Source organism: Cryptomeria japonica, chromosome 2, assembly GCF_030272615.1.
Source record: "Cryptomeria japonica chromosome 2, Sugi_1.0, whole genome shotgun sequence".
NCBI lineage: Eukaryota > Viridiplantae > Streptophyta > Pinopsida > Cupressales > Cupressaceae > Cryptomeria > Cryptomeria japonica.
The window spans coordinates 61006234-61011807 of record NC_081406.1 but is presented as its reverse complement, the minus strand read 5'-3'; positions in this window follow the sequence as shown (position 1 = coordinate 61011807).

Genomic DNA, 5574 nt, shown 5'->3' with positions numbered 1-5574 from the left:
TCACTTCTTCTCGAGCCCGTTCTGCACATAATTTAAGATGATAGAGAATATTTTTAATGCAACAAAATTCCAAGTTTTATTTGAAACCAAATTTTCAAGACATTTAGTAAGACTTGTTGATGACTATTTTTGACACACTCGCCAACAGTCAGGTAGCCAATGTAAACACTCACCACCTCTCCTGAAAAGAAATGAATTTGGGAAAACTCGCTACCCCAAGGTCTCTATAATCAGGTCACAACAGTGATGGGAAACCCAATGGTTGATGTGGTTGTACATGTTAAGGGGCCCGCTGGTTGAAACTAAATCTTGCTGATCATGAATGGCTGAACTTCCTTTTTTTGTATTTTATGATTTAAGATTCTTTGGAAAATAAACTACGAAGAGTAAAAGGGAACAAGAAAATAACAATAAAACCAATACAATAACAACTTAATGAACTACTCAGTTAGATCCCCGCAATCCAATAAATCATCAAATATTATTCAAGTTAGCATTCAACAACGAACCTCCAGTAAACCTACAAAATCATCAATTTCACATACCTATGGAAATAAAATCATCAACAATATGGCCTATCATAGTAATTCTCATACACCACTGACATGCGCATTATGATTCATAAAGTGATAAACAAAAAGATCAAACCATGTTGCCAACTCCAAATAATAGACATTACTAGATTACACAGAACAATTTAGTAGAATATAGATGTAGATCAGGCAATCTAAAAGCTACTTCTTATATTAATCTCAATGAATGCGTAACAAAATAACTCAACTTCTTAACAATCTGCAAAATACTGTAAAAATATCTAAGTGGGCCACAAATCATCAATTTGGGGACTCTTACAAATGAATCCAAATTCTCAATTTATAGAAGTTTTTTGCCCTATTATCTAGGAAATAAATCTAACCTAAATTAAGAACTGAAACTAGGAGTCACAGTTAACTTGCAAGTTTCTGCCTTGATACTCCAATTAACTACTATGAAATGGGGGCTGCATAAGCACTACGAAGACCATGCTGGATGAGCCATGTTTTCATAGTCATGCAAAATTTTGCTCAAAATTGGAACCTGAGTTGGAGCTACAACTGAAAATACAAAATTGGGGGTCATGCAAAAACCCTGCTATCTTTAGCAATTGTATGTTCATCCTTCACTTTTTAATAAAAGATCTATAATTATCCATTATGCATGTGACTTCTTGGACAGGAGGATCAACTATGTGTTTAATTCTAAATTTATACTTCTTCAAAACTCCATCTGCATGGTTCTTTCCTTTCTCTAACTCCCCTATTGTCGCCGCCACCTCTTGACATTGAGTGATCAAGTATGTATACCTATCCATGAGGGCAACATCAAACTGGGCCGAAGGTCCTAAATGTTGAGCCTCGTATGCATCCCACTTATTCAAAACTTGTTGTTGCTCCATTATTCCAGTACTAGTTAATCCTAAACCGAAGGCTCCAAGCATATGTTTTACAAAATTCTCATATTTCAAAATTTCTCTAAGGAGAGGAACCCAAATCTATGCCATATCCTTCATATAATGTTGAAACATCTCAATATTTAGCTCCAAAATGTACACATAAGACTGCAAGTTTTCACAACTGTCCCCTCCTAAGAGGTCCTCCTTCATTATTGTCTCTTCCCCTAACCGCAATACTTTATTCAAAATTTAGAACTGTTTATTAAAAATGCTTATCTTTCATTCCCATTGCATGGAACAAGATGCTAAAGCTTCACCTACTTGTACTACTTCATGGTATGTCCTTGTAGTATCCTATAGAAATAATCTAATCCTAGCTGCATTTACTTGGGTCCATGATTTAGCTGCAGTGGCCACCTGTCTCACCTCCACTAGTGCCTTCAGTCTCCCTCTGGTAGTGATGAGGTTGAAGGTAGGTCGTCAGCCCTACAAGAGTCTAGAGGTTTTCTCATTTCAAACAACAGCTACTTGTATTGCCCTAGTTGCGCTTTGAGCTCCATGTTTGAAGTATGTTTTTTTTCTACATGCCCCCTGACAACACTTGTGGCTAGCTCAAAAGTATCTAGCTCCCTCCACTTTGTTTGCTTATGTGAGGCCTCACCTCGACTCAGTCTGACATTCAGTGGATTTTATATTTTAGACTATTATGGATACTTTATTTTGATGCATTTTGAGACTTAGAATTTATATGATTTCAGGACTTGGATAACATTGCTATGATTTGATGATTTACTTACATGCTTTATGAGATAGAACACTACATAATTGTTAGATAGGATGATATTGCAATGTTAGATGTCATTAATGAATTTGCAGGACTTTACTCTGAATATAGAACCATGATGTATGTTTAGTTTATGTGAATTGGGATGAAATTGCTTATGTGAATTTGCTTGATAAAAGATGTATTCAATCTGTGCAGATGTAAATTGTATGCAAGTGATGATGTGCATTGTTATAGTATTGAATTATATTATATTTGGATATTTGGAAGTACTAATGTGTAAATTGAGATGCGCAGGAAATTTACCATGTGACCATGGGAAAATTATGGAGAATCAAACCTAGACTTATGTATGTTCGTAAAGCCAGGGTTTGTCCATTTGGAGAGACAACACCCCGTTTGTGTTGTATTTTATTCGTAACTGTATATGCTGCATGAGTGTTAAAGTGTTAATTAAATTTTAATGTGTAAAAACCTCAAGAGACAATTTCATGTTTTATTTTTGTAAAAGTGTTTTAATTGTGTCACTTGACACGTGTGTATTTAAATTTAATTATTTTGTCTCTTGGAGGGAAAGTGTTTAATTATAGTTTCTTAAATAAATTAATGTGTTGTCATAAATACTTTGGGAATATAATATTTGGAGTGGTCAACTTATGTTTGACCCGAAAATAAACTTCAGAGGGGTTTAAAATGGATTAAATGAACACCTAGGGGTAGTTTAATAGGGTTTCCTAATGCCCATAAGGTATACCTAGGGGTTAGGGGTAATTTTAGGCAAGTTTCTACTTTTTAATGACCTTTTTAATGCTTTAAAAATTGGTTTTTTTGAGTTGAGCGAAAATTGAAATTTAAGTGAAATCAAATCAAGATTTTTCCTTTTGGGAAGGAGAGTCTTTTTGCTTTTTTTTGCTTTCTTTCTTCTTTTTGTTTTTTTTAGAATCCTGTGAGAACTCAGTGAGAGAGCTTCTTAAGGAAGATTTTTGGGAATAGCAGGGTAATCACCCACTCTCCATTTTTGGAGACAGAAGAAAATTTAGAAGAAAAATAATGTTATGGAATAGAGAAATTGAATAAGGGTAGAAGGCAAAAGATTTGTGGATTGGGCAGCTCTTCATCAGATATCAAAATAACCTTTGGGCAGATTAAGGTTGGTTTCAATTTTTACTTTTAATGTCTCCTTCTCGTTTATGTCTGGAAGTGGTTTGAATAAGAAATCTGTATTCTTGAAAGTTTATGTTTGAAATTCTTTTGGTATTTTGTTTTAAGAATTGATGTGTTTTGGGAGTTTTCTCAAGATCTCTTACTCTTGGGAGAGAAGAGGATCTTGAGGGTGGTAGTAGTGACAGCCCTCGAGTGAGAGACTCTCTTTTGAGAGCGATCACAAGGGATCTCTGTGTGACCCTTGCTGCATGGCCTGTTTGTGCAATGGGGGTCATAAGGAGGGTTATAAGGCTAGAATGCCTTTGGGGGGCATATGGAATAAGGGGTTGAAAATTCTTGATATTTTATTGTGCCATGAGGTGGCTTCTTGTTTATTTCATACTTGCAGTTCTCCTCAGGGTATTTGGTCCACTACCACCCATTGAAAATGTTCATCACCAGAGTGTGGTGCTGTGAAAGCCAAGTTGGGAATGTGTCTGGAAAAAAAAAATCTGTATGCAATGCTTTCTATGTGTTTGCCTGTTTGTTACCCGTCTAGGAATTGGTTCTCCGAGCTCGGGGGTGGCTACCAGTTAGCCTAGGCTGGGAGGTGAGCACTCCGTGGTCATATTTGTGTTTTCTATTATGCAGGAAATTCAGAGGAAAGAGAATAGGAATCATGAGAGGGATTCAGAAGATTGTTATTGAAGATACTTGAATTTCAGTTGCAGATGTTTGTTTATAGTTGTTAAAGATATATGCCTCATTCATAAGAAAAAAAGAAGCAAGTTGTAATTTGTGAAAATAGACTTGAAGTCTTATTGTTGTGACTATTCAGAGAAAACAATTCTGTAAAATTGGTAGAATATCTTAGAGATGTTTAAAAAAAAAGAAAAGCTTGTTATTTCTACTTCTGGTTTATTTGAAAAAAACAAAGTTAATTTGTGTTGCTTGCAAAAGCTTCTTGAATTTTGGAAGAAAATAAAAGAATTGTTTTCATTTAGATTCTACCTATATTTTTACTTGAGGCAAATAGAAGTTTATTATTGTTGAAAGATTTTTATGTATTTTTAATAAAAAAGTAGTTTTATGTAAATATTAGTTTAGAGGAGAAAAATCAATGAAAAATTCCTTTTATTCTAGAGAAGAATATTTTGTATCTTTTTAAAAGAATTTTAAATTGTATTGTAGTTAGCAATGATTTTAAAAGCTTATTGGTTATATATATATCTGATTTATCTTTATGTGTTTTCCCTTTATTAAATTAGCTTAAAAATTTTGCATGTAAATTCTTTTTAAAAAAAAAAATTTGATATGTATTTTTATTGGAATAAATTTCATCTTTTTTTTAGTTATGTAAATATCAATATATATATATATATATATTTAAATATATATATTAATATATTATATTTTAAAAAAAAAAAATTAATTAAGTTTTGGGTCCCCGCGGACTCCACTGTGTGTACGCACAGTGGACGACCGCGCGACGCCCACTGTGTGCACACATAGTGGAGCCGCTTGCGGCTCCCACTGTGTGGGCACACAGTGGACGGCCACGGCTGCCACTGTGTGGCCACACAGTGGAGCCGCCAGCGGCGCCCACTGTGTGGGCACACAGTGGTGCCGCGGCGCCCACTGTGCGCTCACGCAGTGGCGCGTGCGCGGCCAAGTTTGTTTGCCCCCTCTGTGACCTGCAGTTAAATGGTTTTCATGGCCGCCAAGGGCTTCGACCCAGCCAAAAAACATTGTCTGTAAAAAAATATAAATGGTTTTATGGCCGCCAAGGGCTTCGGCCCAGCCAAAAATATTAACAGTTAAAAAAAAAAAGGGTTTAAACCCTAGCCGAGTGGGGCTAGGGCAAGTTGATATTTAAATAAAATAATAAATAAGTGATTTTGATTATATAAGAAATAAGAGGGGAGATTAGACCCCTAATTAGGGTTGGGGGAGATATGAAACAAATTTTAGGAAGATATAATGTTTTTTAAATTTTGAATTAAAATATTGTCATTTATGCCAAATATATAATATATATATATAAATATCCATATATATATATATGGGTATATATATATATATGAATTTTTGAGTATTTTAAATAAGTAATTAAATTATAAATATATAAATATATGCATATACAAATATGTATATATGTATATATATTTATATAATCCTGATTTTAATGTTGGGATAAATTATAAAGAGGAATTTA